The 27,849-nt window shown below is 38.4% G+C and overlaps 1 protein-coding gene and 1 long non-coding RNA gene across 2 annotated transcripts in view; one reads left to right on the forward strand and one right to left on the reverse strand.

Moving 5' to 3' along the window:
* Window positions 1-27,849, reverse strand: part of LOC145518944 (uncharacterized) — a 142,773-nt gene that overhangs the window by 9,175 nt on the left and 105,749 nt on the right. The gene's annotated exons all lie outside the window — the stretch shown is intronic.
* Window positions 464-27,849, forward strand: LOC145518179 (uncharacterized). Its single transcript, XR_014062721.1, has 3 exons — window positions 464-784; window positions 2,849-2,907; window positions 26,821-27,849. It is a non-coding gene; the product is annotated as an uncharacterized LOC145518179 (long non-coding RNA).

Here is a 27,849-nt window from a genome sequence, read left to right on the forward strand (position 1 = left end):
TCTAGGAAAGTGTCTCTTCTTCAGCCTTGAAAATAGCAATCTCTTTCAGAGTTGAGATTTTATTTTTTCTTCATTAAAGCTATCTTCTTTCATTCTATTTTTTTAATTGCTCTGTTCCATTTTGGTTTCTGATTCAGGGTTTTATTTTCTTATAAGTTTATAGAAAATTTTTCTACTTATTAGCTTTCCTGTCATTATTTTCTCTTTTATCATTTCCTTTGTCTTCTGCAGAAACTTGTGTACCACGACTCACTCAGTCTTCTGTCGATAGCTCTCCACTGTTGACCTGTAGTTCTCACGTACCGTGTTGTATCTTTAAGATGTCTTTCTGCTGCTTCTTATCTCACCCCACGGCTCACCATCTTCCTCCTCTGCTCTGGCCCCAGCGTCATACCAAGCACCGCACGTTTAAAGATAAACACGGCGTAGCTCCTGACCTCAACGAGTTCACGTTCCAAAGAATGAGACAAACACACGACAGCTAACTGAATCACACTCTGACGATAAAGTAACAGAGACGTGTAAAGAACATGACGAGTCCATCAAAACTAGGCCCGGCGGTGACACGAACACTCCTCGGAGACGGGGTGCAAATGGGGTTTCATCACGTGATGTGGAAAGCAGAAGGCTCTCTAGACTCACTGGCATCTGGACAGGTGTCAGTAGTATTTGTGTGAAACACTGTCGATGAAGTACTTGTGAGCCTCAGGGGCCTTGTCGGAAGTAATAAGAAATGAGGCAGGAGACCCACCGAGATGTCCATTCCTGGAGACGCCCGTGGCAGGTAGATTGGATTTCCCTTGCGGGCGGTGGGGAACCTTGTGCGTGGTGGGCAATCATTGTATAATGTTATAAAGTTTTATGCAGGAGATGATTTCAGAGAAATAAAACTAGAATCAGAGAGATGAATTGAGAATCAAATAAGTGTCTCTTTACAGTCCCTGCTCTTGTACTTGGAATCATTTTATAAATACAAACGGGATTATTTATTTTTATTATATCTGATTTCTTATTGGATTTTCACAAATACTTTACTCTGAGATTTCAGAGTAATGGTCCTCATAGAGCAGATTTTCATGGATTTCACATTCATCTGACATATCTTTGCTCGTTTTTGAATGAGATTATTTCTTTTTAGGTTGATTTTTGCTGACAAAGTAATGTTAAAATTTCCCTAATCACTGCACTTCATTTCTAACTCCATTCATATAATAGACAGGAATATTTTTCTCTCAAATCTAAACCAGAAGTGAATTATTGTACTATTATCTTTGGACACAACTTGGTGACTGAGCAACAGCAACAAATCTTCACCCTTATTTCCAATAACTAGTTTAGGATTATTCTAGAGTGACTTTACTATTGATTTATAATTCTAAGAGTCTGAAAAGAAAAACAACACCCCATAATACATGATACATGTGAGAGATGACATATTAATAATTTACTGTCCCATGTGGGGGTTCCTGTTGAGTCATGGAATAAGTTCACATTTTCTAGATTAAACGTCCCCTATGAGCCAAGCTAGAACACAGATAAATAAGAGCCTTCTGTTGCTTATCTTAGTTCCCTACATGTGTGCACAGGCATGGATTATGTTTAGCATTCCAGCCCATCAGTCTTTCCGTTAATTCTTGCATAGGGTGACTACTATTTTTAGGCTTCATTGTCATGGTGTGTAGGGAACCAGGAGATTTTCATGAGCATTTTAGTTTGAATGTGGTGTATGACATATCATATATGGCCAAGCAACAATTCACCCAAGAAGATCTGAAAGATCAATATTCTAAAATAAAATTTTTCATGTCACTTGCCTTGTTAAAATCTTTCAGCAACCCCCAATCACCTACAGAATATAATTAAGACTCCTCAGTGGGGCAAATATGGTCATTCGTGACTGGCTTCTGCATTCTATGCTATTATCACCCGTGCCCACTGCCCCAGACGTACCCTGGCCTCTTACACTTTGGAATGACTATTTCCAAACATCATTTACACTTCTGTGCCATGTGTCTTGGCATCTACTGCCTTTGCTGTTGGAAATAAGGATTATCTACCACTCTCCTCTCCTGTCTGTTCAGCCAACAGGTCATCTTTCCAGAGAGCTAATTTGTAAATCACCAAAAGAAATGGACATTCCAGCTAATATCCATGATTTTATACATGTGTATGATGCTGTGTATACACAGATATCTACACATACATATATACACATGTAATTATATTAGACAAAGTATAACAGAGCTTGAAAAGCATGAAAACATCTTCTTCAAGCAGTTTCTCTTTCTGTCTGTTTCGTATCATGGTACTGTACAGTCCTTAGTCGCTCAGTTGTGTCTGACTTTTTGTGACCCCATGGACTGCAGCCCACCAGGCTCTTCTGTCCATGGGATTCTCCAGGCAAGAATACTGGAGTGGGTTTCCATGCCCTCCTCCAGGTTACTATTTTACGTATTTATTTCCATCCATCTACCTTCTTTTTTTTGTAGACTAGCTTCTTTACTTACCATCTACATTATATATTATCCCAATTTGCAGCTCACACTCTCTGTATCCAGATAATTTGTAAATCTGGAACAGATGATTTGATTTATATTTGTTCATATGCATGACCCAGTAAACTTCAGCAGAAGTAGAGATGGTGAATTTAAGAAAAATACCACCTACCAGACCTTAGTCCATGTACCTTCTCTAAGGTATAAAAAGGGCAGTCAAGGAGGAGAGAAAAGAACTGAGATGTCTGGTGCAGGTGGTAGGTTTAATATTTCTATTCCCTACATTATGTCTTCTCTACTAGACCGATTTTATTGTGATAGAGTTTTTGTCTTTGTCATTTTTATATTGTCAGAGTCTACTATATATCTGAAACCTGCTTCATTATTTGATGAGTTAATGAAGAAATGAAAGGTAAGGTGGCAAACTAAAAGGGAGTAACTGTACATGGAAAATATTTTTAATATGGAAGAGGTAAATATATCTGTAGGCTGAGAGGTTGGCCAATCTACAGATTCAGTGCAGTTCCTTTCAAAATATCAATGGCATTTTTCAAAGAACTAGAACAAAGAACTTTAAAATTTGTATGGAAACACAATAGACCCTGAATAGCCAAAACAATCTTGAGAAAGGAGAGCAAAGCTTGAGGTTTCACACTCCCTGGCTTCAGACTATACTAAAAAGCTATAGTAATCAAAACAGAATGTTGCTGGCACAAAAACAGACACATAGATCAATGGAAAAGAATAGATAGCCCAGTAATAAATTCACACAGTTATGGTCAATTAATTTATGATGAAGGAGGAAAGAGTATACAATGGAGAAAAGACAGTCTTTTCAATAAATGATGCTGGGAAAACTGGACAGCTAAATGTAAAAGAATGAAACTAGGGCGTCTTCTAATACCATATACAAAAATAAACTCAGAATGGATTAATGGCCTAAACATAAGGCCAGAAACCATTAAACTAGAAGAAAACATAAACACTCTTTGACATAAATTGTAGTAATATTTTGGGGGGACCTGTCTCCAAGGAAACAAAAGCAAAATAAATAGATGGGACCTGATTAAACTTAAAAGCTTTTGCACAAAAAGGAAATAATCAACAAAACAAAAAGATAGCCTACTGGAAGGGAGAAAATATTTGCAAGGCATACAAATTTTAAATTTAAATGGCTAAAGACTTTGAAGTACTTTTAGTAATTGAATAGGGTGGGTGGGAAGCAGAAAATAAGATTTTTATATTGTGACTATGTAAGGCATAGTATGTAGATTTTAATACCATCTATGAACTCACTTTAATGATGCTGTATATATATTTAAAAAATAGTTATCAAAGAAAAAAGCACCAAGCCACGGATATAGCTGCTGCTGCTGCTGCTGCTAAGCCGCTTCAGTCGTGTCCGACTCTGTGCGACCCCATAGATGGCAGCCCACCAGGCTCCGCCGTCCCTAGGATTCTCCAGGCAAGAACACTGGAGTGGGTTGCCATTTCCTTCTCCAGAGCATGCAAGGGAAAAGTGAAAGTGAAGTCTCTCAGTCATGTCCGACTCTCAGCGGATATAGCTAATGTACTCCAAATACCATATTATTTACATGTATTAATTAATATTCTGCTTATCCCTCAATGAACTTGTAGTCATAGTAGTAAAATCTGATAAATTAATATTTGAGATAACCTAATCTAAAATGTTTTAAAAATGAGAATCCAAATGATTCCTGATTACTCCAGAAGGACTCCGTGTTATGAAATGCACAGTTTATTTCTATGAAGAAATACGCTAACCCAGTGAATTACAACTCAGTCCTCTCTAACTCTTGAGCTAAAACTCTGTATTCTGTTGCTTTTTCTAAATTGGTTTTTTACAGAATTCCCAGAATCCAAGCCTGTAAACTAGGACTTACCTCTATTTCTTTTTACAATGTAGAAATGGCAGCGTTTTTGTCTATTTTAGCAAAAGCATTAAATCTCTTTGGGGGATTTTTTAAACCACTGCTAACCCAGGGTGTTATTTTAATGTTGAAACTGTTGCTTTGCTATTTTGTAATTAAACAGATTTTTCTTGATGCAAATATTCAGCAACATTCTTCAGGGACATTTTAAAGCAAATGTTCCCACTTTGTGTGGTGCAGCAAATGAAGTCATCTTTGTGTTTTTCCTATTATATTTTGTAAGATTGTAAAAGCACTTTGCTCCTAGAAAGCCCTGTAATGGCCATAAGCACAGCAGTCTGAAGGAAAGCTTGAAGAATACAGAAACACAATTGGAAACAACGTGGAGTTAACTCTCGGCTTCTGGGAAATAACAACAGTCGACAGACCAACCTGGCACAGCAATCAGAAATGAGGTCATTCACATTTCACAAACGCCTTGGGCATTTTAAGGGAAAGGAATAAGCCAAAGACAACCATTTTCCCAAGCCCAAAGATTCTTCTAGTTAAAAAAAAAAACAAAACCTGATTTCATATGGGTTCATGCAAGTACCTTTATGCCCACAGCTAACAACAATGAAATAAGCTTGTCATATTAAGTTCAGATATGGAGTCCACCAATGTGAGTGCAGATTCAATAGATTTCTTTGACCAAGCAATTCAACATTACTCTCTCCATTTTCAGCTGCTGACTTTAGCATTCTTATTTTCTATAGTTATTTCTTCAAGTAATTTTCTATATATTCAGAAAACTGGGGGAAAAAGATTTATTGGAGAATTGTGAATCATATTCAGCTAGCTGGTAATTGAAATGTTTTCTAAGCGCACACTTTTCAGTAGGTTGTTGCTATGGGGGAAATTTACCTCCCATGGATTGTCTTCAAAGCTATAAGAACTCATTTTATTTTCTTTTGCTTGAGGTTGGGGGTGGGGGGTTGATGTTGCATCCTCATTCAGATGAATTGACTTTTATTCCATATGTTCTGTTTGAAGGCCTGTAATTTCACCACTGTTGATGGTGGGAATGAAGTTTTGTGGAGGAAATGATGTGGAAAACCGCATTTGATATTTCTGGGCTGTCCTAGCAAGTTGGAGAGTTAGCAAGCAAACAGATTTTACACACAGCATCTTCCAGGACATTAGAAAGCTAAATGTCCTTTCCTTTTCAAAGAATAATTATTGCAGTTTGATTTATCAATAATGTTTTCAGTGTAATTATAATAGAAATAATGAATGGATCTTCTGTCTACTAAGAGTGATGCTCTCCTCTATGGAGCTTGTTTGGTCGGCTCTACCGATAAGTCAAACAAATTTCACATATTAAGGCTGTTATACACAGTAATTTTCAGCAGAGCAACACAACAGCTCTATTTCCAGGCAGTAGTTTCTTGTAATAAATTGACATCAAAACAAATGAAAAGTTGGAAAGTTATTTCTGCTAATGTAAAAATATGTATTATATAATGAACCTGTTTCCATGTAGGCTTATGGTGAAATCAACGCTTCATCTTGATGCATCATAGTATCAAAATACAGAAACAAACTGGCCTCAAGTAGAATAAACGTGGAAAGTTCTGAGATTTAGGGTAGAACAAAGTATAGGTTTGAAAACCATCCCACCATCTGGGTGGCTTTTCTCTTTTTTCCTTCCTCCCCGCCTCGCTCCCCTCTTTCCTTCCCTCCTTCCTTCCTTTGAGAGACCTTACTGCACAAACAATTTGATGCTTTGGATGAAATAATGTCACATGATTTCTCAATCACTTAGCCTTGTGCTTGGCCATTTGGGGCGGTCACGCCTGTCACCTCCCAGCTATGGGCAATAATGAAAATGGACCTTTTCATTAGTTACATACAACACATAATGGCTGTGAGATTCTAACATCCTTTATGCAAATGATTCTTTAGAGATTATTAATTAGTTTTTGAGGAATATTAATTTCTCCAGCCCTCCAAAATTATTGCTACTGGGAAATAGGCCTGAATTCATTTTAACTATGATAAAATTGCACTCAGTGACAATTAATGGAGCAAAGAGAAAGAGACCTCCATGTCAAATGAGCAGCCTGCTCTTGTGATGGATTCTCGTGGAGACTTTTAGTTTGTATGCACAGACATGATTTTAAGCACAGTGAGTACCACCTCTGGTCAGATAAATGTTTGGGGCACTAGATCTGAAAATAATTTAAATGCAGCCACATTAAGTTAAATTCAGAGGTGTTTTAATAATCGACATGCCTGTATTTCTGTATATTAAAAAATGAAAAGTAAAAAATTCAAAACTTGTTCAAGGGAGCATCTAGCAGGGTTTGCTGGACCACTACTGAGCTATCTACGCTCAACCAATAGGATGCCAGGTAATGCCAGGCATACATCCTTTGACTACAAATGAGGCCCTTGGTTTTAATTAGAAATACCTGGGGGCAAATATAAAAAGAAATATAAAACACTGACAAAGCACAAAGTTAATTTTGTTAAAATTAACAACACGTTTTATTCTACCAGTTTACTGATAGATACCGTACCATAGGCAATCTTAGGAGCAAACCTGTATTCATATTTGTGGGTTAGGAAAGTTGTTCAGTTCCACTTCGTTTTCTACCTTAGGAGTAAATGAATATAGTGTCAGAACTTAAAAATATGTTTTAAAATATTTTCTTGAAAGACTGAAGTTGAAAACTCCATCAAAAATGTTGAAAAAGATAAGTGAAATGAAGCAAACCAAAGTACTGTGAGCAAGCCACAGTTTGTGATTTTGTTTTCTTCCTGCATTAAATGCTAGTTAGAAAGACTAGTGTCTGTGGCCTATTAAGAGGAAAAAACTGATGAGAGAACAACTAAGTTTGGGAAGAAAAACAACTCATGAAATTTTTTGAGATTCTCAAATTAGTGAAAGACAAGATCCTTTCATGAGCAGCAAATGCTTCAAGTCTTCACAAACTATTTATGTAGAGGCACACTGTACTGTTATACAATCTACATCAAGCAGTATAGAGAGTGATTATATCTAGGGTGAGAAAACAACAGCTAACATTGAAATGTGTCTCTTTTGTATTGCAAGCATATTTGTTACCTGTATTCAAAAGTGTTTTTGAAGTTACCAAAAACAGATACAAGTTTTTAATAAGTTGTGAGGTCTCAGACCCCATTGTACTCTCTTTCTAGGAAAAAACAATTAAATATGCGTATACAAATTGTTGCAAGCTCTTTTATTGTTTCAAACTTCACAAACACCTGGTATCCTGAAAGCAATCTTTGAAGCCTCTTATGATTCAAAAATCTAGTCTGAGAAACTATTATTTAACTATGAAAAGCTCTGAAAGTTGCTGAAAAACTAACATGTCTAAAAACATTACTCTTATAAGTCTGCTTTCATGCCTAAAGTGATCTATTATTATTATTAAAATGGTATATCTTGGAAACCACTTGCTAAGCATTGCTAAAGTGTGTTAATCTCCCAGTCATATCCAACTCTTTGCAACTCCATGGACTGTAGCCTGCCAGGCTCCTCTGTCCATGGAAGTTTCCAGGAAACAGTACTGCAGTGAGTTGCTATTTCCTTCTCCAGGGGATCTTCCCAATCTATGGATAGAACTTCAGTCTCCCACATGGCTTGCAGATTCTTTACTATCTAAGCCATGTTGTAAAAACTTACATAATACTGTATCAGCGTATATTCTTGTCAAGTTCATTTTCAGAAAATTGTCTACTCTGGGGTTTAAAACAAAGCAAACAAAAACCCATACCCTTCAGGCCCAGGTAAAGTGCTGCGGGTCCCAAGTGGAGGACTGGTTTCCCGTTCCTCCCAGCGAGGACTGTGGAGCCCCATCACTGGCTGAGATGCAGGATGACCAAGCAGAGGAAGCTGACAGCCAACACTTTCTGTTTCACAGTTTTCTGTACTGAATGTTACTAGCTTGTGATGGAGCAAGTATATTGCATCGTATGCCTAAGAATGATGACCATACAAAACTAGACAAAACCCAAATCTCTAAAATATGCTGGTTTCTGGCTTCCTTTGTGGCTCAGACGGTAAAGCATCTGCCTGCAATCGGGGAGACCTGGGTTCGATCCCTGGGTCGGGAAGACCCTCTGGAGAAGGAAATGGCAACTCACTCCAGTACTCTTGCCTGGAAAATCCCATGGATGGAGGAGCCTGGTCGGCTACAGTCCATGGGGTCGCAAAGAGTCGGACATGACTGAGTGACTTCACTTTCACTTATGAAAAATAACAGACTGTTCATTTTCACCTCGAGAATATAGTATTGGTATTGCAATTTCACAGGAAAGTAACTTTGCTCTTTTTGTTAAGAAGTTATCTCAAAAAAAAAAAAAACAAGAAAAGAAGAAATCTCAGAACATTTCAAGTAATCAGAATGTGGTCTACTGGTGAAACAAGGGTAGAAATCTCAGCCTCATGAAGCACCTGAGTCCATCATGTGTCATTAAACATTTCTTTTCTCATCTTCTACCTAAAAAAAAAAAAAAAGTATTCTGCCCAAATAAGATTTGATCCCTGGGTGGGAAAGATCCCTGGAGGAGGGCATGGCAACCCACTCTAGTATTCTTGCCCGGGAAAACCCATGCACAGAGAAGCCTGGAGGGGTCACAAAGAGTTGGACTTTACTGAAGCGACTTAGCATGCATGCAAGCATTATATAAATATACAGTTATAATATGTAATATTATATATCATAATAACATATTAATAATTATCATATTACAATATAACTATAATACATTGTAGTGAATATGTATATTCACTAGAATTGTTCTGGGAAGAAAAATTTTTGAAAGACATGTGGCTAAGCTACGTCAAGTTGCAAGCTTAACCAAATCTACCACATTCATCCACCAAGGATGTGATCTTGTAACAGGATAGTTTCAAAACCAAATGGCACTTTGAATGCTGAGCTGTAAGAATATTTGCAGGCAGAAAAGCCCGGGACGAGGCGGGGAATCCCACGGTAAAGTCTCTCCTGTCTTTACAGCACAAAGTGCCAAGGAGGGAAGAGAGGGACATAGAACACCCCTGGTCCTTGAAGCCCTGTGAGGAAGCGAGTTCTCTTCCAGAAGCATCCGGAGGATGCCAGAGGTCTCAGCGGGAGTTTCTGAATTGGGGGAGGTCTCCTTGTGCGGCAGCCTGCGTTGGGTGGAGGACAAATCAGGCAGACAAATGTGCATTTCTGCCAGGTTTGGGGCTTTACCAAATGAAACGGAGAGTGATGCTTACCACACAGGAAAGAGAATGTCTGCGCTGATGACCTTAGAATCTTAAGTACACGTGGAAGAACGCTAATGACAGAAGGGGCCATTACAGCGCACAAACATGAAGCGGACAAGAGGTTGACATTTCAAACACAACCAGAAAAGGGACATACTGAGGATAAGAGAGTGAAGAATTGGAAGGATGTTCTTGGACTTTTCTTTCAACGTTAAGTTCTAGAGACTCTTCCATCTCCAACCCCACTTCACCCCCAAATGTTTTGTACATCACACTGTGGATGCTGCTTGTATGCAAATGACATTAAGCATTAAGGTTTTTTTTTTTTCCTTTTCCAGCTGGACTCAGAATCCTTAAAAAATGCCCACTCTTGGTCTCAGTTTCATAGCATCAAGATGCCTGCAAATGTATTTGCTCATAAAATGACTTTAAAGCAAGCCTTATCATACAATATGATTGAAATTCTAGTAGTATATTCTACACAGGAGGCGCAGGCTTCTGTTTATAGTGAAGTGTGAGAGTTTGAGCAATTAACTCTGAATTTGTCAAAAGAATGGGGGGGGATCTCTTTTCAAGTTTTTAATTCTTTTATTAAAGACCTGTTATGTTATACATGATCTATGATGTTAAAGACCTGTTTTGTTGTACATGATCTATGATGAATTAAAAGCAAAGGGCTACTAAAACCCAAGGAGGGCGTGACCTCACCACTGCAGGAATTGCTGTCAAGACACTTGTGGGAGCAAACACTGGAATTAGAGTCTTACTCACTGGACCCTGGAGTGTCTCCATGCCATTTTCATTATTTATGCAAGAAAAAGAAATCCCATCATGTACCTGGACTTTTTTTTCTTTTAGTCTCAATTCACTTTTAGAAAGAATGAAACTTTGGGTTTATATAGTGCATTTTGTCTGAGGAATACAAAGTGCTTTGAAAACACTATTGTAGGTTTTCCAATAGAGTAAGATTAGATGCCTATTTTTATTCTCCTGCTCCGAATAGAAAAATGACTTGGACCAAGTTAGCCAAGTTAGTGACAGAATTCAGAATTCAACTCAGGACTCTACATTCTAAAACAATGCGGTGTCAACAAGGATAAATACTCCAAGATAAAAAGACTCATTCAAAGGAAAGTAGCACATTATTTTTGGCATTAAAATATATGTGCTAGCAGATGTATCTTAAAAAGTTCTTGAAAACAAGAATTAAAGACAGACTAATAATGGAACTCTCACATAGACTACCTAATGAATGACCCAACCATTTCTAATTACATACATAATGCTGAACAAATATAAATTAGCCCGTTTTAATTTTTTTTCTCAGAAATTAAGCTCAGTGAGTTAGGAACCATGAATGCAATACTCTGTTAGATAAGAATACAATATTTTGTTTGTTTTTTGCTTGTCATTGTTTTGAGACTGAAATTGAGAATATTTTGCTTATTGGGTAATTGGAACCTTAATAAAAACAAAAGGTTATGCCTTTGACACTTTTCTTCTAAATAACACACAGTTATTTAGAAGAAAATACACACAAACAACACACAGTAATTCAGTTATTCTAAGCCTAGTCTGGGTCCACATTCTCCCAGATATGCATCCTCTATCACAAATACAGCTTCCAGAAACAAAACTTCTCCCAGCATTCAGCAATGGCATGCTTCTGTCCTTCTATTCCTATTATCTTTTTACATCCTGGTCCTTTCTTTACAATTTCGGAAATATTTCTGTTGCATTATTTTAGCTCAACAGATATATTTAAGCGTCTACTATGTGTTGGGTTCTAAGGACATAAAAATGAGTGAGGAAATGGTCCCTACAGTTAAGCCTAGGGAAGAGGGCAATCATATAAACAAGAAACTATAATAGCATGTAAGAGGTATAATGACAGAAATATTTGTGGAGCCCGCAGAAGTGAGCAGGACAACAGTGAGGGGAGGGGTTACTGCAGGGAACGCATTGCCTCTGTCCTGGGGTCGTGGTGGGAGGGTGGACGCAGTGGGAAGGAGCGTTAGCTGTCTCAAGCAACAAAGAAGTGACGTGGCGCTGATGGGAGGAGTGGAGACCCTGGTTCTCCATAGTAAGGCTTTCCAGCTGGGGTAGCAGACAGAAAAGGAGCATCGGTTAGGAGCAAGCACAGGAGACAGACGAAGGAGACGAAGACAGAGTCCATGAAAAGTCTCTCCTGATTGCTTCATTTTTGTAATGCAGTAGAAAACAAGTCCAGAGGAAGGATTGGGGGAGAGGCATTGGCATATGGAAACAGAAGATATGAAATGATCTTCGTAGAACAGCATGCGGTTACACAGTTGGATCCGGGCAGCCCTCTTGAGGTTCATGGTCGTGAATTCAACGAGGCCTGTCAGCATGATTGTGCTTTCTTCAGCCCCATTATAATGCCGGCATGGCACTGGGTGGAGAATTGGATTCAATCAGGTTATAGGTTTTCCAGGCTAGCACCAAGCAAGGAAGTTACCCCAAAAATCTGAAATTATTTGCAAAGGACTTATAATAGTTATTGACAATGAAATTCGTAGTGGGTATGGAGCAATCACATGAAGCAGGTGAGGGACAGTTGAATGATAGTAACACCAGTGGATTCAGGGATCTTGGTGTTTCTGAAAGGTTTCTGGACTAGAGTGAGCTATCATGATAGGAAGAATAGTAAGAATAGGCTGCAGGAAATTTAGGTTTTAGAAGGGATACAATTATTGACAAAGTCTAGTACCATCCATGGAAGTACGAAAGGCAAGTCTAATACATTCAAGTATAAGGTCTTTCTCTTTAAACTTACAGAGTAGCTTTCTATTATTGGCAATATTAAAGTCACAGCTCCAGGCCTTTGACTGTTTACCTCGCTCTACGTCCCATTCTAATTTGACCTCTCACTCCTCTCTCTAATGCACCTCATACTTCAGAAATTCCAAACTATCCCAGTTTCTCTTAATAATACTTTTACTTTAGTTCATCTTTATATATAAATATTGTTCCTCCTGCCTGCAGTGTTTTTTTCCCTTCCTTGCCTGATTGATAAATTCCATTATGCTGAATCATCTGTGAACTTTTTCTTGATAACTTTCTTTATTTATATACATATATGTATACATACATAGTGTTTATTGTCTTAGGAAAATAGGATTTCCTTGAGAAAAAAAGGTCAGCTTACTCATGTTTGTACATATTGTGCCTAATAGAAATGCCTGATACATAGATATATTTGAGATGAATAAACGGAGAGATGAATATTAATCATTTCAATTCTTGACAAAGTGTCAAGACTTCACATCGCTACACAGTTTAACTCTCATTTATGGCTATTTCCTTATGAAATCAAAGGCTACTAAGTTGATTGAAAGGTACCTGCTACTATTACAGAGAAAAAAATAAGTTTCTATTCTTCATATTCCCCCATGAGCCAAGTATCTTCAGGTTGTCATAACCCAGAAGGTCCAACATTCCTATAGCTTCCCTCCTACATGTGTTAAGGCACACACTTAGAACTCATCTGTACAATATGTTTCAAAAAGCCCTATTTCACAGAAGTCTAAACATACCTTGTTATAATAGAAAGGCTTATATTGAATAGCATTATTAGATTCTTCAACTGAAAAATAGTATTGTTAACCAAATGCTGTAACTTAATTTAAAAATAACCTGGGGATGCAAGAGATTCCTAATGACTTCTGAACTCAGCAATTAATGTGCATCTTGACTTAGTGCAAAGGGAGTATGACTTGTAAGAAATATTACTCTGTCCATTAGCATTAAGTGGGAAAAAATAACTAAAAGTATCTGATACAGGACATGTGAATCAGGTAACATGCTAAGTAATGTAATGGAAGTCTCCCCCAAGCCACTAGAGGCACCTCCAAAGAAGGAATTGTAGCAGAATGGTTATACTGTGGTTCAGGTCTTTTTTCTTACTGAAAAGATAGGAGTGGTGGCTGGTATGTGTCTTATTTGCTGTATTAGTTCTTCCCATGAGTCATTGCAGTGACAGTATGTGACTAGGACATTTACAAGCTGCCCAGAGAATCCAAAGCTTATTTTTTAAAGAATATAGCAACTGTTGCTCCTCTGTCTACAGACTGTGGGCAAAACACTATTTCAGATTTTGTCTTTGAGGGTCCTGGGAACCATAAAAAAGCCACAAGGTGCTCTTGTCTTAAACCACTAGTCCTGGGAGATGACTGCTCCAAACAGAATGGTGAAATCTCATTCACCTATCCTGTGGGGACTACTAGAATCTCTTGACCAAGCAAATAAGCTTCATTCTTTCAATTCTTTTCCCCACTCAAGAGGCAAAAACTTTGGGTAAACCCATGAAGAATTTCCCAACAGAAAACTTTTAGAAATGCATAAAAATAGTAATGTGTGTGTGTGTGTGTGTGAGAGAGAGAGAGAGAGAGAACCGTAAGTAAGGAAAAAACTGATTAGAAAATATGAAGAAAATCCTCAGAGAAAATTTGTGGAGATGCCCATGAACTGAAGCTCTGACTGACTGAGGGATTCAGCTGATCTTAGTTAAGCTCAGGCTTAAGTCAAAACACACATGAAGACGGGCAAAGAGGTCTTGAGAAATTGTTACTGAGAACTCCACTCCGTATATACTTTGGATGAAGACACGATCAAAACATAAAACGGGAAAAAATTCCCCCTGATGGAGGAACACCAAAAATACATTTTGCCTGTCTTAGCGTGGGCTTTGCTCAGAAAACTTTAAAATCTCCTGGAAATTTATTAGCACAATAGGCTGGAGGCCTGAAGTGCAAGTATTAATATAGTCCAGAAATTCCTACTTCAAGAAAACAACATTTAATACAGTCTGAGCTGCTGAGAAACCAGCAGAACCTGGAAAACGCAGATAAAAACAACACGTCTCTTGAGGGCTGTACCCATATGGCCCTAAAGTTTTACTGCAAATAAACTCTCACTAAAGCTTTTCTCCCAAATTCCCAAATCTTACAAATATACTAGAAACCAACCCAATATTAGTGTAAGCCAGCAAACACAACAGGAAGCAGGAGGAAATACTCAAGAACTACAAACTTTATCATAGAACTATCAGATATGAACAATACAGTGAGTTCAAATGACTAAGAAATAAAAGTATTCATCAGAAACATAGAAAGTCCAGATCAACAGACTATAAAAAGGCATATTTAAAGAAAACAGAAGCTTGAGTATTGAAAAATAGTAATTGTAGTCAAAAATTAGTTGAGGCTTGACAGAATACAACAAAATTCTGTAAAGCAATTATCCTTTAACTAAAAAATAAGTAAAATTTAAAAATGCTTATAGAAGAAATGAAAAAAATTAATTAAACAGCTAAGGAGTCAATTAGAGCTAAAAAAAATTGATGTTTGCATATTAATCTGAAAAAATTGCTGAGAATTTAACAGAAAGTTAAAACAGATATGGAAATATGAGAGTGTAATAAGTACAGAAGTTAAAATAAGAAAATCTAATGAAAGGCTAAGATAGTTTTTTTTTTTTAATTGGGGTAGAGTTGCTTTATAATGCTGTGTTAGTTTCTGCCCTACAACAAAGTGAATCAGCTATGTGCATACATATATCCCCTCCCTCTTGGACCTTTCTCCCACAGCCCCCCCATCCCATCCATCTAGGTCTCTTTCTGACTTACTTCACTCTGTATGACAAACTCTAGGTCCACCCACATCTCTACAAATGACCTAACTTCATTTCTTTTTAGGGCCGAGTGATATTCTAGTTCAGGAGCCTCCTGTGATACCATGTTGAACCAGAACCATTCTCCTTCCATTTTAAAACTTTATCTTATTCCATGGCAGGTAAGATAAAATTTTTTAAAATGGAAAGGGAATGGTTCTTGTTCAAGATGGCAACTCAGGAGTTCTCTGAACTCACTTCCTCCCACAGATATATTGAATCCACACCTACACACATAACAATTCCTCTGAAAGAAATCTGGGAGCTAGCTGAGCAATTCCCACACACCAGGTGAGCAAGGAAAAACCCACATTGGGTAAGGAAGGTGAGACACACTCTCGCCCCCAGCATATCCCCAGCGCAGGAGCAAACCATCAGGAGGGAACCCATAAATCCCAGCTTCTCCCTGAGGAATGAAGGGTTTAGACCCCGAATTTTAAGACTTCCGCCTGAAGAATGGGCCCCCAAAGCACCTAGATCGGAAACCCCACAGGGCTTTTGTCCATTAGACCCATGAGACAACAGCCAGCAAAGGAAGAGTCCCCAGAGTCCCCAGGCCTGATGCAGCTGTCCCTGGGGGCCCAGCGCAGCGGTCACAGACAGCAGCGCGCACCTCCTAGTCTTTACCTGAAAGAGGTTACAGTAAGTTCCCTACATAAGAACCTGTAAGCTGTGAACTTTCAAAGATGCAAAGGTACCCAGACATCCCAGGACGGTTTTTCCAGGAGAATAGATGGAACTGAATCCAGCAAGGGACCTGACCCTGTGCCATCAACATCAGGCATGAGTGACATGGCAGCTTGGCCATCTGCAAGCCAAGGAAACAGGCCTCGGAGAAACCACCCCAGCCAACATCCTAGACTTCCAGCCTCCTGGACTATCAGAAAAATAAAAAAAAGAATTATATTGTTTAAGCCACTGAGTTAGTGGTATTTCTTAAAATGACTTCCCTGGTGGTTCAGATGGTAAAGCGTCTGCCTGCAATGCGGGAGACCCGGGTTCGATCCCTGGGTCAGGAAGATCCCCTGGAGAAGGAAATGGCAACCCACTATAGTACTCTTGTCTGGAAAATTCCATGGACAGAGGAGCCTGGTAGGCTACAGTGCATGGGGTCCCAAAGAGTTGGACACGACTGAGCAACTTCACTTTTAAATGACAGCCAGCACAAACCAATATAACCGCATATTGAAGTGTATAAATATTTCACATAAATATTTTATACATTTTATGTAAATATACATAAATATAAACATATAAGTGGATACATAAAAATCTACAAAAGCTGATAAAAGAATCAGTAGATTCTTAAAAATAAAAATCTAGGATAAAATTCAAACTCTCTAAACAACTTTAAAAAGAAAATTATTAGCATAATAGAAACAGATGGATAGTACCTAAAGTGATGATGGTAACTTTCTAAAACCTTGATCAAGCGTGACACATACTGGCAAAACATTAGAGACCTTTCCTTTAAAAGTCAGGGACATCTGAGAGTGCTTACTACTGTAGTTTATAAACAGTGACATAAAAACAGGAAAAGAAATAAAACCATAAATGTTGGAAATGAAAAAGGAAACTCACTATTTACACGTGTTATAATTGTGTAAATGGAAAATCTAAACATATTTACAAGCATTTAGAACAAAAAGGCAAATTCAGCAAGTCTGATGACAAGAACACTGTAAAAAAATCTATATTGCTTCCCTGCAAAATAGCAACAACAGCAATAATAAATCCTTAAAAACTCAACTTTACAATGACAAATAAAACTATAATTTATCTAGCAAAGAAAAACTCTAGCAAAGATATGCAGTCTCTTCATGGAATTTTTAAAACAAGAGTAGGTACATGAATTGAAGACTCAATATTGGAAAAATGTCAATTATGCCAAAATCTCTATAGCCAAAATAATTCCTGTCAATGCTAAAACAAGCAATTTGTATTTTTCTACTATTACTTAGGAGAAACTTAACAAATGGATTCTAAAGTGTATATAAAAATTTTAGTGTCCAAAAATGACCAAAATACTTAAAGAAAAACAACAGTGATACCTAAGAATGTTATTATAAAATAACAATAAATAAAATAGTGTGAATTTGTGCAAGAACAGACAAGCAGAGTAGTGGAATTCAAGAATTCTTGGGCCTGGAGTCCCACATTTTTGGAAACTTGATATAAGATATAATTATCATAGCAGATCAGTGGGAAAGAAAGCCTTTTCTATAATTTGTTCTGGCCAGTTGACTTTTCATGTGGAAAATGAACAAAATGATATTAGATCCTTACTTCAAACCACATACAAAAATAAATGGATAGATTTTTTTGGAATAAAATATGTAAGAGTGTTTTATAATTTCAAGATTAAAAAGGAATTTTTATATAAAACAAAATTGAAAAAATTTAATATAAAAGATTGTCACTTCTGTACAACAAAATTCAATGAAAGAAAGCACAAATCATAAGAACATACATGTAATCTATGTCAACAAAAAAAAAACGGTAAGCATTTAATATATTTAAAGAATCTCTTTAAACTGACAAGAAAAAGAAAAAGAACCCAATAAAAAAATAAGCCAAAGAAAATGACCAATTTGCAGAAAAGCCATATAGATGAAGGACAGGGTTGTCCAATGTGTTGGGAAACCATCTCTGCCTCTAGCTACTTTCTCACTTTACATGTCAAGTTAGGACACTTATAACCTGGTTTTCAGTTCAGACTTTCCAGTTTTTTGGGTGTATCTGTTCGCTCTCCCATGTTTTAGGTAATCTTCTTTCTCCATTGAGAATCAGAGTGATACCTATTGTTTGTGTTGAAGAAATAGAACTAAAACACAAAATCTTCCCGCAACTCAGAAAATTTTCCACTAAAGTAGAAGAGAAAGAAACCAATTTTATTATTGAGTAAGCAATAAACCAGAATGTGATGTGTCTGGCACACAATCCAGCAAAAGAGTGACAAAAACAAAAGGAAATCTTACCTTTCACAGAGCCAAGCAGATAGAGCCCATGGCATACATGTTCTTAAGATCAACAACTAGTCCTCATGTAAGAGGACTTGACAGCATCATATGCCACATACAGTTCACACACGGAGTTCACCCACCCACAAATAGTTGGGGTAGCCATCTGTGTTCACTTTGCTGACAAACATCCGCACAGTCAAAGCTATGGTTTTTCCCATAGTCATGTATGATGCAAGCATTGGACCATAAGGAAAGCTGAGGGTAGAAGAATTGATGCTTTCAACTTGTGGCGCTAGAGAAGACTCTTGAGAGTCCCTTGGACTGCAAGGAGATCAAAGCAGTCTATTCTGGAAGGAAATCAACCCTGAATATTCTTTGGAAGGACTGATGCTGAAGGTGAAGCTCCAATACTTTGGCCACCTGATGCGAAGAGCTGACTCATTTGAAAAGACCCTGATGCTGGGAAAGATTGAAGGTGGGAGGAGAAGGGGACGACAGAGGATGAGCTGGTTGGATGGCATCACTGACTCAATGGATATGAGTTTGGGTAAACTCTGGAAGATAGTGAAGGACAGGGAGGCCTGGTGTGCTGCAGTTCATGGGGTCTGCACGGACTAATGTTGGACACAACTGAGTGACTGAACAATAATAAAAAGAAAAAATAAATAATATCTTTATGAAAGGGAGAACTTTGTGGTTTAGAGGGAGGAAACTGCCAAAGCAGACTTTCACCTTCCCATAGATACTGGGAATTAGAGGTGCTGTCTGATAATTACATTTTAAAGAGATAGTGAAAGAGGAGAGTGAAGAAGTTAGCTTCAAGCTCAACATTCAGAAAACAAAGATCATAGCATCCGGTCCCATCACTTCATGGCAAATAGATGGGGAAACAGTGGAAACAGTGGGAAACATTTTTTTGGGCTACAAAATCACTGCAGATGGTGAATGCAGTCATGAAATTAAAATATGCTTACTCCTTGAAACGTAAGTTATGACCAATCTAGACAGCATATTAAAAAACAGTGACATTACTTTGCCAACAAAAGTCTGTCTAGTCAAAGCTGTGGTTTTCCCAGTAGTCATGTATGGATGTGAGAGTTGGACCATAAAGAAAGCTGCGTGCTGAAGAACTGCTACTTTTGAACTGTGGTGTTGGAGAAGACTCTTGAGAGTCCCTTGAACTGCAAGGAGATCCAACCAGTCCATCCTAAAGGAGATCAGTCCTGGGTGTTCATTGGAAGGAGTGATGTTGAAGCTGAAACTCCAATACTTTGGCCACCTGATGCTAAGAGCTGACTCATTTGAAAAGACCCAGATGCTGGAGAAGATTGAAGGCAGGAGGAGAAGGGGACGACAGAGGATGAGATGGTTGGATGGCATCACCAACTCAATGGACATGGGTTTGGGTGGACTTGGGGAGTTGGTGATGGACAGGGAGGCCTGGTGTGCTGCAATCCATGGGGTCGCAAAGAGTCAGACACGACTGAGTGACTGAACAGAACTGAACTGAAAGAGATAGTCCGAGGGACCTTGAGAAAGATAAACCTGGGTGATAAATGTAGCCAGAGGCTAATTTAACTTTTAAAAATATTTACATACATCTTAAAGAGATAGAGAAAAAACTGAATTACAAGTTTCCTAAAGTAAATGCTTTAAGAAAACAGAAGGGAGAAAGTCTTTTACTTTCAGCAGAGAGAATGAAGTCTCTTATTTAATTTGTATTTGCCCTTACTCTTGCCACTTACAAACCTAATGAATGGACTTCCCTGGTGGCACAGTGGGTAAGAATTCATCTGCCAAAGCAGGGGACACGGGTTCGATCCCTGGTCCAAGAAGATGCCACATGCCACGGAGCAACAATGCCCGTGGCCACAACTATCGGGCCTGTGCTCTGAGCTCGCAAGACGTAACTACTGAGCCTGTCTGCCATAGCTACTGAAGCCTGCAGCCCTCGAGCCACAACTACTGGAGCCTGTGCTCCACAACAAGAGAAGTCACCTCAGTGAGAAGCCTGTGGACCACAACTAGAAGGTAGACCCCTCTCTCTGCAACTAGAGAAGGCCTGCATGCAGCAGTGAAGACCCAGGGCAGCCAAAAATTAATTCAAAATAAACAAGTCAAGCAGTGTGTGCATATAAAAAAAACAAACCTTAATGAATGAAGAGAGAAGCTATCTTTAATAATATATTTGATAGATTTTGAATTTTTTTGTTGTTCCTATAGTATTCATCATGAATATAGGTATTTCAACTTACACATTTATATACATATACATGTAAATTATGGGGCTTCTCCTGTCGCTCAGCAGTAAAGAATCCATCTGCAATGTAGGAGATAGAGACATGAGTTCGATTCCTCGGTTGAGAAGGTCTCCTGGAGGAGGGCATGACAAGCCACTCCAGTATTCTTGCCTGGAGAATCCCACAGACAGAGGAGCCTGGCCGGCTTTAGTCCATAGGGTCGCAAAGAGTCAAACATGACTTACGTGACTGAGTGTGCACGCATACACATGTAAATTATACACTTTTTACAAGAGAGAACTGAAAGAAAAATGACAATCCAGTTCAGACATATGGAAAGTTAAAAAACTGAGTTTAACTGCTCTCCGTGTAATAACTATATAAGTAATCCCAACTAGCTTTCCCATTCACATGGTTATACGGAATCAGACTAAATTCCAAGAGACAATTTAGAGGCAGATTAATCCTTGTTAATTCAACAACGCACTGTAATGAGCTATGAGGATGGGGTCAGATACAGATTCTGATTTGTGGTCACAACAGCACCTCTGACTTGGTCATCACCGTGTTGAAATAGCATTTTAACATTTTGAAACTCAGCAACTCAGTTTAAAAAATACAGTAAGTCTAATTGCCAGCCTCATCAGGGTCTTACTTGGTTGATTAAGCCTTATTGAAAGGTCTAGTGGGGAACCTCCAAGCCGCTCGGTTGTCTAATAAGCTTGTATTAAAGGATTCCCCTCACTCATAGTACAAGCAATTCCGAGACACGAGGGACCTAGTTAGGGGATGGTTTTTAAAAGTGTCTGGTGAGCTCTTTAATTAAAAGAAAGAATCTCTGCTACAATCAGGATATGAATTTTTTTTTTTAAAGGCTGCCATCCTTATTTCACTCCAGAAACCAATAATGTATACCTGAAACATGAATGTTTTATAGCTATGCATCTTGTTAAAAATTATTTTCAAACAAACATAAAATACTCCGTGAAACACAGTTTTTGACTTAATCAAGGGTAGCGTCATATTGTTCTATAATTGTCTTATATTCCAGAATAAATTCCTTGAAGCCTTTTCTTAAACATCTCTTCACAGGTAAACGATTTCAAATTGATGCAGTCCTTTAAACATCACTATGATATTCTTGGTAAACTTATTAAATCCTTACCATTCCTTTCAGGTTTGACTCCCACTGTTCTCAGAAATGCTTCTCTCCTGAATATCAATGGCAATTTCACACATTTTCAAAGTAGGCCCAAACACTAGAGTCATATCTAGCTTTTGAATTTCATCCTGGTTTTACTTGCATTGTTACGTAGCCGTTTATTTTGTTTTCTCCAGGTTTCTATTTGTTCGCTTGCTTTCCTGGTGCAGTTTGTTTTTCTTTCCCAAGAACTCTTGTTCTCAGTGAGCTTCACTCACTTCCTTTACGGTTGTGGTTCCAATTTTCGAGGGTCATTTTATAATCATTCTGTCACTAAAACTGACCATTCACAGTGGCAGAGGGAAGAGTTCAAACTGGTAAACTGGATGAAAGACAAGTCACCGGTATTGGATTAAACACCTTGAAGTCTAAAAGAATTCAAGGGAAAAACAGGGGAAGTGCGAGCAAAATCATAAGCCTTGTCACTGTGAAAGGTGATTGTCGAAGAGTCCTGACCTGCAGGAGAATTGTCAGTCAGGGCCTCACACAGACGGCCACCCCTACAGCAACCGGTAGGATCTGGCCAAGAAGCAGGTCTGTATTCCCTGGCCCTGTGAACTTCAAGGATTTGAATAAAGACTTTTTTTTTTTTCAGGGAACATGTCTTTTGTTAGCTTTAAAATTTCCTGGTGAATTAATCAACAACATGTTTCCCCTTGAATAATTCACTGTGTGTGTGCGAGCTAATTCGCTTCTGTCGTGTCGGACTCTTTGCAACCCCGTGGCCTGGAGCCCACCAGGCTCCACTGTCCATCCAATTCTCCAGGCAAGACTACTGGAGTGGGTTGCCATTTCCTCCTCCAGGGCATCTTTCCCGACACAGGAATCCAATCCACATCCTTTACGGCTCCTTTACTGGCAGGCAGGTTCCTTAATGCTAAGCGCCACTGGGAAGCTCTAATTATTCACTAAGGTATAGGAATTTTTTGAAAAAAATTTTACTGAAGTATAGTTGTTTCACAGTATTGTGTTAGTTTCTTCTGTACAGCAGAGTGAATCAGCTATACGTACACTTATATCCCCTCTTTTCTGGATTCCCTTCCCATTTAAGTCACCACAGAGCGCTGAGTAGAATTCCCTGTGCTATCAAATAGGCCCTCATTGTCATCTGTTATATACCCAGTAGGGTATGGCGTGCCAATGGCACAGACATGGATGGACCTAGAGACTGTCATGCAGAGTGAAATGAGACAGAGAGAAAAACAAACATCATGTATTAATGCACATATGGAGAATCTAGAAAAATGGTACAGATGAACCCATGTGTCTTGCTTCCCTGAGCTCCGTGCCTGAATCTGTCCATCCCTTCACCCCTTGCTCTAAGCGACCCCAGAAAACCAGGTGCCCCTCAGGCTCTCTCTGTGAAGGACTTACACAGACCTTCTCTCGGAAACGTGATACTTCAAGTGGAAAAGTGAGCTCTCCATCAGACCATCATCAGGAGACCACATTCTGCCTCCAAGTTTCCCCCCGCCAGCGCCACCACGCTGCTCGCTACCGGAAAGTGGCTTACACAGGGGCGGTGCAAGCCATCACTGAGATGCTGTTGGTGTCATCTCTTCATAGAGCCCCTGCTACATAAATTTTACTTTAAAAACAGAAATAGAGTCACAGATGTAGAAAACAAACTTACAGTTACTGGGGAAAAAAAAGTGGGGAGAGGTAAGTTGGGTGATTGAGATTGACATATACACACAACTGTATATAAAATAGACAACTAAAAAGGACCTCCTGTATAGCACAGGGAACTTTACTCACTACTCTGTTGTGACCTCTGTGAGATGGTTGGATGGCAGCACCAACTCAATGGATATGAGTTTGAGTAAACTCTGGGAGATAGTGAAGGACAGGGAAGGCTGGCATGTTTCAGTCCATGGGATTGCAGAGAGTCGGACGTGACTGAGCAACTGAACAACCAGATGACCTATATAGGAAAGGAATCTAAAAAAAGTGGATATATGTATAACTGACTCACTTTGCTGTACGGCAGAAACTAACACATTTTAAATCAACCATACTCCAATAAAAATTTTAAAAACATAATGTATCACATCTTTAAACTTCTAGCCACAAATACCCATCAAATCTGTAATAGTTCACACAGAATTTAGCAAATTCATTTACTGTAATTATTCTTGCCTGTCTCTTCTTTGTTTGTTTCATGTGTACTGTTACTTTTTTCTTGTTCTCTTTTGTTTTCTGTGTTGCATAAGACCTATGAGCTTGTTAAAACTCTTCATCACATAGCCAATACTATTTTGGTTTGATGTTTGCTTTTGCTGATGTTATTTTGAGCAAAATAATACTAAGGGCAGTGTCAGTCAGCAAGCATGCAGGTGCAACCAAGAATGATCCTGCCTACAAAGCACTTCACAACCCAGCACAGCCCAGCTGACCAATCCATAGACAAGTCAGTCTAGGTTCCGGGGGCAATGACAATCCCAGCATGGGCAGGGTGATGTGAACAGAGGGGTCTGCCAAACCAAACAGAGAGAGTTAGAGTTTCCTGCAGAAGGTGACAGTTCAGTTGCTCCAAAAACAACAAAATGTAAATAGGGGATGTTGGCTATTTCAGGAAGAAAGGAAAGTGTAAATAAGAGTAGTAATAAGCAGCTCTAAGAATGTTTTGTATCACTGATTAATGCACTGCAGATATATCATGCTTCTCTCTGAACTGTTTTTGTTTACCATCCAATTTCAGTATGAGACACTCCCCCTGCAAAAGGAAACCCACTTATTTAGTAGCCACAAGTAAAGGTATAATTGGTTACAAGACAGATATGTAAATAAGTAGAAAAGATAAAACTTTATGTGTTAACTGTGGAAACATTCTCCACTTAGCACACAGTTAAATTCTACCAGGAAATAACAAAAAAATTATTTGAAAGGTGAATTACATTGTGTCTAAAAACTGGGACCTCATTCAATTTCTTGTCCTACAAAGTTAGTTAAGGATACGTGCTTTGTTGCTTTCTCCTTGTAAGGACATCTTGCTTGAATTTGATTTGTATTTGGATGAGACATTCAACATGCTAATTTACTGGTTAATATTCCCCTTCGGCACGTACAGGCAAAAGATAATTGGCAGTAATGTGATTTAAACTTACTTGAATTTGTAGCTGTAAATTGAACCTTCATTTTTAGTAACTCAGCACCACAGCATAGAAATAACTGTATTCACAAAAGATGTTCCCAAATCTCCTTCTGAAGAGATAACCCTCAGTCTGGGAAAGTTTCTGAATCCACCCTTCCATCTGGAACACAGGGGATCAATTCTAAATAACCTCCAGCATTATCATCTATACTCATGATTTGGTGATAATGGAATGGGCTACTTATCTATTTATCTCTCAAAAAAAGGAGAGCATAGCGCAGGGTGAGGAGGAGTCATTAATCCAAGGAGGGGACTTTGAGCTAATTTCAGTGAGGGATGAATGTAGTCAAGAGGGATTCTAAATTGCAGTGATGAAGAAAGCAATCAGCTGATGCAGATTTTAGATGCTGTACCAGGAACAATAATGAGAAAAGAAGATACTTAATCATATTCACAAAAGAATTATAGGAATACATAATTAAAGCAATGATAATGAGCAATAAAACTCGTGGTGAGATAGCTTTCAAATATCACTAGAAAAGGAGAGTAAGAAGCAAAAGAGACACCTTTGTCTCTATTAGTGATAGAGATTTTGCATAGAGATTCAAGAAGACAGTGGGTAAAGAGAAAATTCTAAAGCCAAGTGGAAATAGCCATTGGGTTTGTGATGAAGGGGTTTATTTGACAAATTTGTAGGGTGTACTCTGTACGCAAACCAAAAGACAAACTACAAGAAGACATTTAGTATTTGGATATATTCTAAGAGTACAGGAGTAGCAACAAGGATTTTATACGTGAAATTTAGGAAAAATTGCAGAAAAAGTAAATGTCTTTCAAAAACACCAATCTTAGCACAGAGAAACAAAACAAAAAATCTTAAAGATTAGAGGAAAAAAATGGAGAGCAGGTAATTTTGTAGATAGAAGTATTAGTACATGGCTAGACAGAATATGACAGTGATTGAAACAGATTCACTGCAGGAAATAAACTTGGCAGTGCATATGTTTTGAATCCTCCTTTGAATTAGTTTTAACATCTTGGTCCCTCACTAATTGATATATCAGATAAAATATCTGACATGTATTCTCTTTTTATATTTGTGTGAGTCATACTCATAACTCTAAAATATTTTATCGTTTAAACATCTACTTGCATGTGTGTATGTATAGAATAAGCATAAACATACAAGGAAAATAACATGCCATGTTTGTATGTATATATGCATGCATGTGGGCTTCCCCAATGGCTCAGCAGGTAAAGAATCGGCCTGTAATGCAGGAGACACTATTTTTGCCTGGAGAATCCCATGGATAAAGGAGCCTGGCGGGGTACAGTCCAAAGAGCCACAGAGAGTCGGACATGACTGAGCGCGTACAAGCGCACGCGCACACACGTACACACACACACACACACACATGCGTGTATACAGAAAATATAATGGTGTATGTGGCAAGATAGATAGCCTGATACACGATACATATAAATATTACATATATAAATGAGAATTAATACTTCTTGTGACCATCAGGTGCCATGTACAGTTTTAAGTGATCTATACATTAACCCCTTTAATCCTTGTAATTACCCTATGAAGTGGATATGAGGTAGTTCCCACTGTGGCTCCATTTTACAGAAACATAACATTCTTGAAAAAACAGTAAGTACATGGTGGATTCATGTCAATGTATGGCAAAACAAATACAATATTGTAAAGTTAAAAAATAGATAAATAAACTAACTTTAAAAAAAAAAGAAAAAAGAAAAAACAGTAAGTAGCAAAGCTGAGGTTCTGAACCCAGGACCCTTAGCTTCACGGTCTTGCACTTAGTTTTACTACTCTCCACCGCTTCCCATGGTACAGAGCTGGCCAGGCATAGGCAGACAAAATTTCCTTCAAAGGAAATTAGCAACATTTTTCAAGAACTGAAAGAGGCAATCCAAAATATCAGACTTTAAACTGTATTTTCTTTCCTCTTCCCAAAAGGCATTAAGTGTGATCACAGCTCTCACATAAATTTCCACGTCGACGGCACAGCAACTGTAAACCGCAGTTCACCAGGTGAGAGACTGCTCAGTCAAGCCACACGTGTTCAAGTGTCCAAGACCTGATGAAACTGACCCTGGGGCACTCAGGAGCTACTGACAGAATCTCAGTGTCTTTACCTATTATATTTAAAGACTCACTGAGGAACGGTGAGATCCTGTATGTCTGAGCAAATGCAGGCATATTGCCCACCTTACAAAAACACATTAAGTACCTAATGTTATCCTCAGGAATTGCAAACTAGTAAACCCAAGGAAGGATCTGAAAAGATTCTGCCACAATAAATGAAGGAATCAATGCACAAGACTCCCACAGTTATGGGGGTGATGGGTGGGAATGAATATAGACTCATCAAGATGGATAACAGCTCCCAACTGTGCTAGCTACCTCCTTCTTTGAAGCAAAAAATTGAGTTTGTGAATGTATTGTGGGGTGTTAAGGAGGATGGGTGGAGAAAATACGAGTGCAGTTTTCAGCTTTATTAAAGTACGTTTTAAACATTTTCCACAAGTCAGTTTCTCTGGCAAGTGTTCTATTTTTACCTTACTGGTCCTTGTATGATAACATAACTGACCCTGAATTTAAGCAACCTACAAGTGTCAGGACCATGCCAATATACACTTCGTGTTCCTGCCATGTCCCATAATCAACATGCGGCTCCTGAGAACAGTACCCAACTGGGCACAGAAGCAGAAAACTGATCTAATAAGCTCCAGCTCCAAGTCCTTCGTGGTGATAACCCCACTCATCCAACATGGACTTCCTTATCTAACTAAACAGTAGAAGTCTTTGCTCATTATTTCATTATTTCAAATAGAACAGTTCTAATTGTTCAGAACCACCTTTTGAACAGCTTAATTGTTCAAAACCACCTTTTTTTCAGTTTACCTCCCAGTTTCTTTTGCCCAAAAATCTCTATTTAACGCCTTATTTTTCTATTGAGAAATAAAGTATGCCCTTGTTAAACAA

Source organism: Giraffa tippelskirchi, chromosome 8, assembly GCF_054371585.1.
Source record: "Giraffa tippelskirchi isolate mGirTip1 chromosome 8, T2T-mGirTip1v1.2.pri, whole genome shotgun sequence".
NCBI classification, from domain to species: Eukaryota; Metazoa; Chordata; class Mammalia; order Artiodactyla; family Giraffidae; genus Giraffa; species Giraffa tippelskirchi.